Source organism: Cricetulus griseus, chromosome 2, assembly GCF_003668045.3.
Source record: "Cricetulus griseus strain 17A/GY chromosome 2, alternate assembly CriGri-PICRH-1.0, whole genome shotgun sequence".
Lineage (NCBI taxonomy): Eukaryota > Metazoa > Chordata > Mammalia > Rodentia > Cricetidae > Cricetulus > Cricetulus griseus.
Window position 1 is genome coordinate 210,095,752 of NC_048595.1, and position 12,016 is coordinate 210,107,767.

At 37.6% G+C, this 12,016-nt stretch overlaps 1 pseudogene; it reads right to left on the reverse strand.

Annotated features, from left to right (window-relative positions):
* Positions 1–3,875: 3,875 nt before the first annotated feature.
* Positions 3,876–10,557, reverse strand: LOC118238183 (annotated as a pseudogene).
* Between the last annotated feature and the right edge of the window lie 1,459 nt (positions 10,558–12,016).

Consider the following 12,016-nt stretch of genomic DNA (forward strand, 5'->3'; position numbering starts at 1 on the left):
GACTAATTTTGTTGTTTTGGCCCTCTCCTCATTATGTATTGTGTTTTCATGTTTCTTCTTGATTGGTTTCCACATATGCTGACTTTTAACATTTTGGAATATCTGATAGCTTTGTATTTCTATAGTTATATTTGAATGTTGTTATGGGGATCCACTTGGACCAGGTTTCTTAGCTCCGGTTCATTAGTGACTCTGGAATTCTTACTTGTGATAGCTAATTCTTTGAGTAGAGTTCATCCTAAGATGAGAGTTACTCCTCAGCTAGTGGAGACAGCCTATCCTCTGTCCTGTATGAGAGCTATAATTTGTTTATTCCAGATCATTCTTTTCCTTAAATTTGGTGGTGTCTTCATTGCACATGCTACCTAGTGCTCTCAAGATAATCTGATGTTAATTCTCTGCAGAACTTCAGTATTCTCTCTGTATGCTGGGATACCACTTTTTCTGCCTGTTCTAGCTGCCTTCACTCTTAAGAACTTAAGTTTCACCTGAACTGACCAAGGATGTTTCTGTTATCTGCTATAATTCCCTCCAAGTACTCAAGGAAGTCAACTAGGCAGATTTAGAGGCTTCTTGCCTCTGGTACCAATGTTTCAGGGTTCACTTTCTGCCTTGATTGTTGCCCAATGACTTTTTAAAATAAATATACATTGCCCATCTTTAAAAAAATTAGTGAAGTTTTAGGAGAAATCCATTTCTTTTCTATCCATATCTGTCAATGTACACAAACATAAATATAATTACTATGAAATTATTAAAATTAAAAATACAAATGACTTTTCAAAATCATAATGGTAATGCAATGGAAAATGAGACAGAAGAGGCACAAAATGGAAAATAGGAAACTAATATTTTAAAGAAATATGCCTTTGTTTGATGCACACAAGAGTCATGGAGGCTGGAGATGACCGGAGCATGACTTTTGTCACAAACAAGTTGTAACTAGGCTTCTGTTTGCAATGATATGTTCTATACACTCTATACCATCCAATAATTCTTTTGGACAATAAAGATCTGGTTAACAGAAATGGTTTGGAAGTGAATATCTTATTTAGAAAGATGTGGTTGTTTGAATAAGAATGGTCCCCATATGCTCATATGTTTGAATGCTTACTCTCTGTTTGCTTGAGTGTTTTGGACAGATTAGGGGAAGTGTCCTTGTGAATTAGATAAGTCACTGGGAGTGGCTTTAAAGTATCAACAGCTCAACCAAGAGCCACTGTCTCTCTGCCTGCCTGCCTGCCTGCCTGCCTGCCTGCCTGCCTGCCTGCCTCCTGCCTGCCCATTGATCTGGAGGTAATCTCTCAAACGCATGCCTGCTGCCATGCTTCCTGCCATGATGATCATGGACTAACATTCTGAAACTTAAGGAAGACTCAAGTTAAATGTTTTCTTTTATAAAAGTTGCCTTGGTCCTGGTGTCTCTTTACAGCAATAGAATAGTAACTAAGACAGAATTTGTTAACTACTGGATTTAGCAGGATAGACATTCTTTTGAAATTCATACATCCTAAGTGATTGCAGTTCCTCCAGCATTCTTGTTTACTCTGGCTTTCTTTAATTCTGCTTATGACCTATCCATATTTGTGATATACCTGCAAATATTTTTCCTGTCTCCTTCTTCCAATGCAATACTACTCCTTTGATGACCTTGGACTCTCAATACTAGCATTAACCTAGGAATTCCTAGAATATATTTCTGGTTGCTTTCTGGTATCCTTATATCCTTTACCTACTACATTCATAAACTTTAAATAATGCATTCTATTTATAATAACTATTCTACACAGTAACTCCGCCAGATTTATTGCTTTACTCCAAGTGTATCTGGCACATTTTCTGATGCATACTAAATATTCAATAATGTATTTTTTTCTTCTTTGGGAACATCACTTTTATGATAATCACATGCATTACTTTGAGAACATGTTTTCTTTGTAATAATATGGAAAAATAGTGAAAATCCCTCTGCTACCATAAAGTCCTCAATAATCTTGATATGGTGTATATTAAGATCATGTGCATAGCACATAAGCAGGAAATAACAGCAAAAGTCCCAGTGTTTATTTGCCTGTCATGTTTTCCTGCATAGGCGTCTCTCTTAGTTAGCTTTAACTGTCAGTTTGCCACATCCTGGAGTCATCTAAGGAGTAAGTCTCAACTGAGGATTGCCCAGATTACACAGGCCTATCTAGGTATGTTTCTAGAGGATTGTGATTACTATTTGATGTATGGGTACTTAACCCACTGAGGGAAGCATCATTCCCTGGGCATATGGGCTTGTGTAGGGTAAGAAAGCTAGCTGACCATGAGCATGGAAGAGATACAGTAAACAATATTCTCCGTGGTTTCTGTTTCTCCCTGGGTTTGTGCCCTGACTTCCCTTGCTGATGGACTGATCAGGAGGTGAAAGCAAAATAAATAATTCCCCCATAAATTCTTTCAGGTTAGATTATTTTATCACAGTAGCAGTATAAAATTAGAAGAGTGACACTTCAATGTGACCTGAACCAAGACAGAGAGCAGGTTTAAAAGACCCAAGTGCATATTCTGCCACTAGTTTCTGCTTACTGCTCTTTGTTTTAATGTTGTTCTGATTTGCTCTTGAACTCTTGGTCCTAATTGTACCCTGAGTTTTTTCTTGCCCTCGGGGTTTTGATTTTCTTCCCCTTGTGTTAGCAATGATTGTAATAAATCATTAATTGATTTTGACAAGTTGTAGAATTGAATAGGTGGGTCAAGGAGAAAGATTTTGCCCAGAGATGGAGGAATGAATTTGGCCATACTTTCCCAATGTTTCTGCATATTTTTGCCTGAGGGTTTTTCAAATCTTAGTCTGCCAGGCAGTTGTAAGTGGTCTCAATTAATTGAGATTTCTGAAGCTAAAAATCAATTTCTTTTTAAAATTTCACATTAAGAATGAAGATTATTTTATTATTACATAGAATGAGCTCGGCAAATGGAAAACTGCTCATTCACCCAATACAAGAAGGACTTGAAGTCAGAACAAGGAGAGCATGATGCATAGATGATTAATCTGTGTCAGTTCCAGTGGTCAGTTGGAGATTGTCCCCTGCTAGACACGCATGCCCTCTCCATCACTTTGAAGATAAAGTCCCCTCACTTTGTGTGGCACATTTGCTCTGGGAATACTTAGTGTAATGTTCCTCTGTACATTTACAAGATGACTTAGCATGTACTCTATGTCCAATATATAAGACTGAGCATGCTTTCCTAGTATGTTTTCCTGTTTTAGGTACTCTAATATCATTCAAAAATATTAGAAGCACCTAAATGTATAAATTTAACTAATAGAATACAGTTTTAGAGTTTCAGTGTCCATGTTAGGACAATACCCATTGGCTGTTGTATTATTCAAACAGGCAAAGCATAGCAGGTTTCCAGATAAGAATGAGTGTTACCAACACAGTATTCACACATGTACCTTCTATAATGTAGCCTCATAGCCTCTAGATACCCTTTGTATCTAGAGATAAGGTAAATAAGGGCTGATATTGCCTCCAGGACAGGTCTTTTTATTTGTTTACCTTTTTGTTTCTCTCTCTCTCTCTCTCTCTCTCTCTCTCTCTCTCTCTCTCTCTGTGTGTGTGTGTGTGTGTTTCTGTCTCTGTCACTCTCTCTTGTTTGTTTTCTTTCATTTATTGTGGAGGAATGGTTGCAGTGAACTTTGTTGATATTTTTTTTAAATTAGAAATTCCTAAGTTCCTTGACCTCTTCTGGTGGTCTTGGATGGAAAATGTGAAGGAAGAAGCTAAGTGTTGAGGGATGAGTTGGGTAAGGAACTCCTTAGCAGCAGAGAATGAAGATCTCTCTCTCTTTCTGTGTTATTGCTGGGGTGAATGGTTCAGGGTTTCTTACTCCTTAGAAGCCATGTAGGCCATGATGTCTACCACATTGTTGTTCTACCCATATTAGTTGTCATACCATGAAATGAGTTTATAAAATTGCCATTGAGAGCAATGATAGCCCCAGCATCAAAGGTAGAAGAATGGATGTCACTGTTACAATTCCCTGAGCCAGAGACAACCTAGTCCTCAGTGTAACCCAGGATTCTTTTTAGTCCTCTGATGCCTGCTTCACTAATTCTTATTTTCATTATATTTGGTTGCTCTCTCCAGGTGGCATGCCAGATTTAAGACAGACACTTTTGGGGTGGGAACACAAAAGGTCTGGCCAGTGAACTTTCTGTTCAGCTCTAGGATGACCTTGCCCACAACCTTGACAACAGGAGAAAATTCAAGAATGATGTTCTGGGCAGCCCACAGGCCAGAGGGTCATTCAAAGTCGTCTTAAAGACAGTGATGGCAAGGACTGTGATCATGAGTCAATGCCAAATTTATCAGGGATGAACTTAATGGGGGGCATTGTTAATGGAAGATACATTGTTGACAACTTTGTGTGACTTGTCATACTTCCCCTAATTCACACTCATCACAAACATGGGGGCATAAGTAGAAGGGAGAGAGATGATGACCCTTCAAGTGGGTTCCAGATCTCTCCACAGTGATGAAGATACTAGTAGACTCCAAAACACACCTGTCACCATTATCACCCCATTTGATGTTGGTGGGTATCTTAAAGTTACTAGTGCTGTATTGAAACACCATGGCCAAGTCAACTTTGAGAAGGAAATGTTTTTGACTGTTTACACATTACAGTACATCATCAAAAAAAAAAAATGTCATAACAGAAACTAAAGCACGGAAGGAACATGGAGGGAAGAGGTGATTCATGGCCATGGAGGGGTGCTGCTTACTCACTTGTTCAACATGGATTATTCAGCCTACTTTATTATAGGACATAGGACCACCATCCCAGAGATAATACCACCCACAATGGGCTGGGCCCTCCCCTATCAATCACTAACTAATAAAATGCCCTACAACTGGACTTTATGGAGGCACTTTCTCAATTGGTATTCCCTCCTTTCAGGTAACTCTATCTTGTGTTATTTTGACATGAAATTAGCCAAAACAGTGGGATCTCCCTCTGGAAAATAGTGATGCCCTTTCTATTGATAACAAGTTTCCCTCTTTTTTTAAAAAAAAACTCTTTTAGTCTTTGGGGACCCACCATCTAGCTCCCTAATAATCACATGGAGACTTACTTTTTCTTAAGAATGCCTGACCTTAGCTTGAGTTATTTCTAGCCAACTTTCCATAACTTAAATTATCCTGCCTACCTTTAACCTCTGAGCTTTTAGCTCTCTCTGTTTCTGTATATTTATTCCTTCTTATTCCATGTCTGGTTGCGTGAGTCGGAGGCTGGCCCATGGCATTCTCATCTCATTTTTTTCACTCCTCTCATTCCTCCCTTCCATGTTCTTATACTTATATTTTTCCTTTCTTCATGCCAGCTCCACCTATCCTTTCTTCTGACTATCTATTAGCTGCAAAGCACATTATTAGATCAAACAGGTATTTTACACAGCAAAGTAACACTGCTTCTCAGAGTAAACCTAATGCTACATAAAATAATGCAACATAACTTTGCAACATTAAACAAATATTCCACAGCACAAATAAATGTAATGCATCTTTAACTAATATTTTACAACACATTTTCTCATTGCTGACTGCGACATGGAACTTGCCATGTGTAGAGTCATACTGGAACATTTAGACGATGTATTTGAGATCAATGCAGGCATCATTGATGGCAACAACATCAACTTTGCCAGCGTTTATGGGAGCTCTGGTAACCAGGCACCCAATATTGCCATATTAATTCACTGTGACCTTTACTATTGTGTTACAGGGTCTAGGATGGCACTACATGACAAAATTAACTGTCTCTGGAATAGAGAGGAAGAGACAGCTATGTTCAAGCTTTGAACAGGTGGAGACAGGAGGATTCCCGAAGGTAGCTTGCCTGCCAGTTTAGAATAATGGACAAACCCCAGGTAAATATAGAGGCCATGTCACCAGGCATTGGTGGCACATGCCTTTAATCCCAGCACCCAGAAGGCAGAGTCAGTTTATCTCTGTGAGCTCCAGGCCAACTTGGTATTCAGAGTGAGTGCCAGAATAGGCTCCAAAGCTACACAGAAAAACCCTGTCTCAAGAAACCGTGTGTGTGTGTGTGTGTGTGTGTGTGTGTGTGTGTGTGTGGGAGAGAGAGAGAGAGAGAGAGAGAGAGAGAGAGAGAGAGAGAGAGGCCATATCAAAGTCAAGCTGGATGACAGAGAAGAATGACAGGAAGTTGCCTTTTGACATCTACATATATATGTGTATGCATATGCATGCATACCTTCTCTCAAAAATGTATGCCAAAATCAGTATACACATGTGCACAAACATACACATGTATGAATATGAATATGTACAGATATTATTATAAACAAACAAAAAACACAAGAGATAGACATTCAACAATACCATAAGGTTTTTTTTTAAAGTTCTTCCAAATGTACATATGTGTTTGAATGTCCTTGTCTTTAGGAGTCATTTGGTGGAGTTCCATAAAAATCTAAGATTAGTAAAAAAGTTGGGGACCTTGGCTACTTTTATTTTTTCTTTACAGAGCTAAGTGAGTGTCATATTCTGAAGAAAGGAGCAAACAAGGCCTATTCTACCTAGTCTAATGACTATAGTATTGGTGTCACACCTCGAACATGCAATTAGTAGCTTCTGGCACATCTGGCTCCCATAAGGGAAACCAGGAGGTCTGATGTACATTCACAGTGTATGGAGAGAAGACAGGACACCAATCACCCTTGATAGACATGCCAATAAATTGCCATGCTGTTTGATAAGGAGTGATTAAGAGAAAGATTCCCTCTGCCTTACACTGAGATTACAGTGAGAGTCAGGATCTGGAGGCTGGAGAACCAAATGTCACATTCCTGTCTCAATGAGCTAAATTTGGGGAAGCAGACTCTCACCTTTATCCCTCTGTAAGTACTTCACTCCACATCACTGAGGTAGATAATCAGACTAGAATCAAATTAGTGAGGAAACCTACTTTGTCCAGGTGAAGAAAAGCTGAGGGATAGGGCTGTCAACTTCCAGTTTCTATTTTGTTATCCAGTTATTCAGTGACACATTTGATTTCTCATTCTTATTTTCTTGCTATCTTACTTTCTGTTAGTGTTTCAGGGAGACAAAGAGTTAGTAAAACATATAGGTACTTACACAGTGCACAATACTCCAATCCCAAATATCATATTTTATAAGCCAGTATCTAGTCCTTAAATTCATTCCCCTAATTAGACATTCTTTTTTATTGATTCAATGAAGTCAGAAAGAAGACATCAATGGAGAATAAATAGATTTATATGTTTAACTTTAGCAATTCAACCAGATGTTGACCTAACTATGGTTACATAAAGCAGGATTTTTCCACAGCTAAAGCTCAACTAAAAGGATGATCAGTCGTTTAAAAAGCAGTTCTTCAAACAGATTCAGTGGCAAGTTGAGTTTTTGTCTGAGTTGTTTTATTGGATTCTTTTTTAAAATAATTATTTAACTTCATTTTGTCTGAATGTTTTGCCTACATGTGTGTGCACACAATCTCTATGTGCTGCCTCTGAAGGACCAAAATGGGCATTGTGCCCCCTCTGCCTGGAGTTAGAGTAGATTGTAAGCCAACATGTAGATACAGGGAAAGGAAGCAGTATCTTCTCCTAGAACAACATATGCTTTTAACCCATGAAAATTCTCTCTAGTCCTGGTATCAGGTTCTTGATTTCAGAAAGCTAGATTATGTGTTGGGATTCTCAGTTAATTTTTCTAGTTTATAAAGAACAGCCTAGAGTTTATTTGTCTTAAAAATCATGGCTTCTCTTAACATTTCCCTTGAAGAAACTATCCAACAGCCAAGTACTGTTTTAAAACTCTGAGTGTTTTCCATAGCATTATGTTCTTAAAAAGGAATGTGTAATCATCTGATGAATGTATTCTACTTGTACTAAAACCAAGTCAGTTTGATAGTGTTTCTGCTCACTGCTTCAATTTTGTTATTGAGGCCAAAAAAGGTTGAATTATTTTCATAGCTGAACTGTTCTATGAACCCAATTCTTATACTCTCTGACCAAGTACACATTAGGAGTGTTTTAACTTGTTCAAGCATTTTGGTCAGAAGAAATGTGATTTTGTTATGTTCAATATGTATAGTGATACGGTTTGTGCATGCTCAGCCCTCATATAATATTATCTGACTTAAGGAAATAAACATCATGAAAAATACTTGAATATTTTCTTCACAGCATATTACTATAGTGATTCTACCCACCAAATGTCCTGTGAATGTCTCTAGAGCCCAGTTGGATATGCTCTGACATATGCCACATACCCAATGTTCCATGCTGGCTGAGTAAACAAAAGTGCTGCTGGCTCACTTACCAGGACCCCTGATAGGAAGACCTATGAGTGAACAAATATTCAGATTCACTACAGTTTTCTCTTCTAGACTTCTCTGAAAGTAACCACATTTTGCGAAAGATTTGTTTCAAGATAGTCTTCCAAAAAGACTAATAATTTTGTGTCAACCACATTGGCATAACTCATAGGAATGTTCATTGTATCATTTTAATGTAAATATAATCATGCAAAATCTTTTCACATAAAATAATTTTTCATAAATTGTACACAGATGGACTGACAGACATAGAACAGTAAGGGCACATATTAAGATTGGGAACTTATACACGTTTAGGATGCATTGTTCTGCCTATATCTACTTTGTGTTTCGAATAGAATTCTGTCTCCTACAGATTATTGGTGTTAAAATTGGCACTTCATTTGGATTTTCTCAACACCATGGGTGTAGGGTAAATGAAAAAATAATAGCCACCCTGACTATAATGTTCTGCTGAAGGACTTCCCCTACCTTTGCTTTAATGTAAGCCATAATCCTTGATGTACATGTTGAACTTCATGATTTCTCCATTTCCATCTTCAGCCCATCACATTTCTTGTGTTCATATATTCCATTGTCTTGTATTTCTGCATTGTGTCTTCTCGTAGAGCACAGTAATTTCTTCTTGCTTTGTTGTCTTTGCCATAAAATATCCCCTTTTAATATTGCTTTCCCCACTTGTCCTACTGGCAGCATCATGTAGCCTCAGAAATGAGCCCAGGAAAATATCTTCTGGTTCTCAACAAAGCAACTCTGCAGTCTGATGAACAAAGCCAGATTTTCTCATTAAACTATCACAGAGGTCAGCTCCACACAGTACCTTGGTCAATGAAGAGGCTTAATATATGCCTGCAATGGGGAGGAAATAAATGAGGGTAGGAAAGAAAATACCCAAAACAAAGGAAAGAGGAGAAAAGAGTTGTGAAAAGAGATAATATTCCAGAGTCACTCTACTTATATGATGCCTTTATGGAATGGTTGAATCATACAGATGAACTGTAGAGTATTCTACAACTATTTTGGTACACAGAAGGAGAGAGAAGGAAAGGAAGAAAGAATGGAGGAAGAGACAGGCAGGTAGAAAGAGAGACAGCGAGAAAGACTCACATGTAATCAGTCTTTCTCTGTCCTTCCAGCCAGCTCCCAAGTTAAGACAGAGAGACATATTATTAATTTATAAAACCACAGCCTATAGCATAAGCTTGTCTCAACTAGCTTTTATAACTTAAATTAACCTATTCCTAATAATATACCTTTGGTCATGTGTCTTAAAATTTGCTACATCTCCTCCTGCACATCCTACTTCCTCTGTGTCTTGATGATGACCCTGTCTTCTTCTAAGCATTCATTCTCTTCCTGGAAGTTCTGCCTATATCTCTTGCATAGATACTAGCTATTAAGCTTTATATTACACCAATTATAGGAATGCACCTTCACGGTATACAAATATCTCACAATATTTCTCCCTTAATCCAAATAAAAAGGAAAAGTTTTAAATTAACTCTACCACAGTAAAACTATATGCAATAAGAACAACTTTGGGTAAGAAGTGTATTGACATTGTCCAGTCCATTTACATTTTGTAAATTCAGAGAAGATACTCTATTATCTATCCTATCTTGCTTAGTCAAAATTTTGTACATAAATAGTTTTCTATTCTAACTATCATTAACAACCAAAACTAACTTTTTAGACCTCAAGAAAGTTTCCTAAATAAACAAATAAAGCATGTATTTCTCTCAACTTTATGTAATTTATGCCTCTTTTGTGAGCTTATTTTCTAAATACAGGAACAAGGAATGGCAGAACAATAACTACCTAGTCTTCCACCCCATAAAAGAAAGGTGAAGGATATAATATTGCCTGAGTTAACAGGATGTGCAAAGCAACAACTTCCAAAACTTTAGAAATGATGGAGACATTTGGTTTCCTGGATAGTCAGTCAAGTTTCCTCTGCAATGTTGATGCATCCATATACAACATAGAGGCCTAGAATACTGACAGACTTTTCTATGAAGCAGGAATTTTGAAGGACTGTCCTATATTTTTTGACAGTGGTTGAAATTCACTTTCTTTTGTGTCCTGCTTATCCTGTTTGGAGAGCATACTGTCAGCAGTCAAGGCAAGGGCAGTTTCTTTACCAGGGAATAACTTTTCGATGTAGAAAGCAAACTCCATATGGAGGTTCTTCAATGCCCATCATCCTTTTTCTTTTTAATAAAATGGGGGCTGTTAAGAACAGACATGTTCCACTGCCATGAAAAATCTTCTGTTATTAAAAAAATCTTAAATGCCATATTATATATGTTTCTGAAGTGGTTGGAGATATTTGTTTATCTAAAATATATCTCTGTTTGACTTTGAAAACATACCTATCATGACCACAAATTTGACTGTTTTAGATGACCAACTAATAACCTACATATCTTAATTATCTTAAACAGTTTGTAATAATAGCCTTAAAGGAATAGAACTTTATATAATATTTTAAAATCAGTGTCTGATACAATACCTTAAACATGAGTAGAAACATGCATATGTTAAAACAAAAATTTGAATTTTTATCAATACAAAAATATCTAAAAAAGACTAGAAACATACATATAAATATATATATATGTATATATATACATACATATATATATATATATATATCAGAAATAACCTTAAACTATTGTGAATATGCAAAAATCCTGATGGATTCCCCACTGCCTAAATTCATTTTTTGCTTATGACTATCATTTCAACCTTCTGGGGTCCCTAACTTCGGCCCAAATTAGCAGGAAGTTGGTTGGGAAACAATTTGCCGCCCATTTTCCCTGGTTAAAATGCTAAGTCAGGAAGGACTCCCTTGCATGGGGATGCCAATATCTCTCACTCCCTGGGGCACTAGAGAGACAGCAATTCCATGATTGGAATTTCAAAAAAAAAAAAAAAATAGGGGAATGAAGGGACCAGCTCCGCATTTCGGCAGCCATGACAGTAACACGTGCTCGCTATTACCTTGTCTTAGTCACTAGAGAATGGGTGCCTGCCTCGTGACAAGGAACCCATCAGAAATTAGCTGGTGGCGCTATGCTTTATGACTCTGGGTGTGATTTAGGACAAGTGCACAGCAATGACTCGCAGAGCATAGCAACCACCCTGGGAGGGCCTATGGGCCATAACAACCAGTTGGCCAATCAACGCAGGGCAAGCCATCCAAGCCTGGAGGAACACCAATCGTGAGCCTGTGCGTACGCATAGACACTCCCCTTACACTGCCCTACAAGATCTCTCTCTGCAGCCAGTTCGAGCTGTCTTTTGTATCCAACCACCATGGTGAGTGGACAAAAGACCCAAGCTAACATGGGGTTAGCTTGTTAAATTACAATAAAGCCTCATGCAGTTTGCAGGAAAAAAAATCCATAACAATGTAAAATATTTAAGACTAGTCATTGCTTTTTTAGTTTAAATGTAGATTCAATAAATTACCCTTTTATCCTGTCATTTCTTTACCCTTTTCGTTTCTTTTCAGAAAGGGATCCCTGAATCTTTCTTCCTTTTCTTAGTTTTATTTTTTTTTTCCTGATCATGACCAGTAACAACTTGTAACCACCCCCACTAAATGATGACAAATATCCATAACTCACTGAAC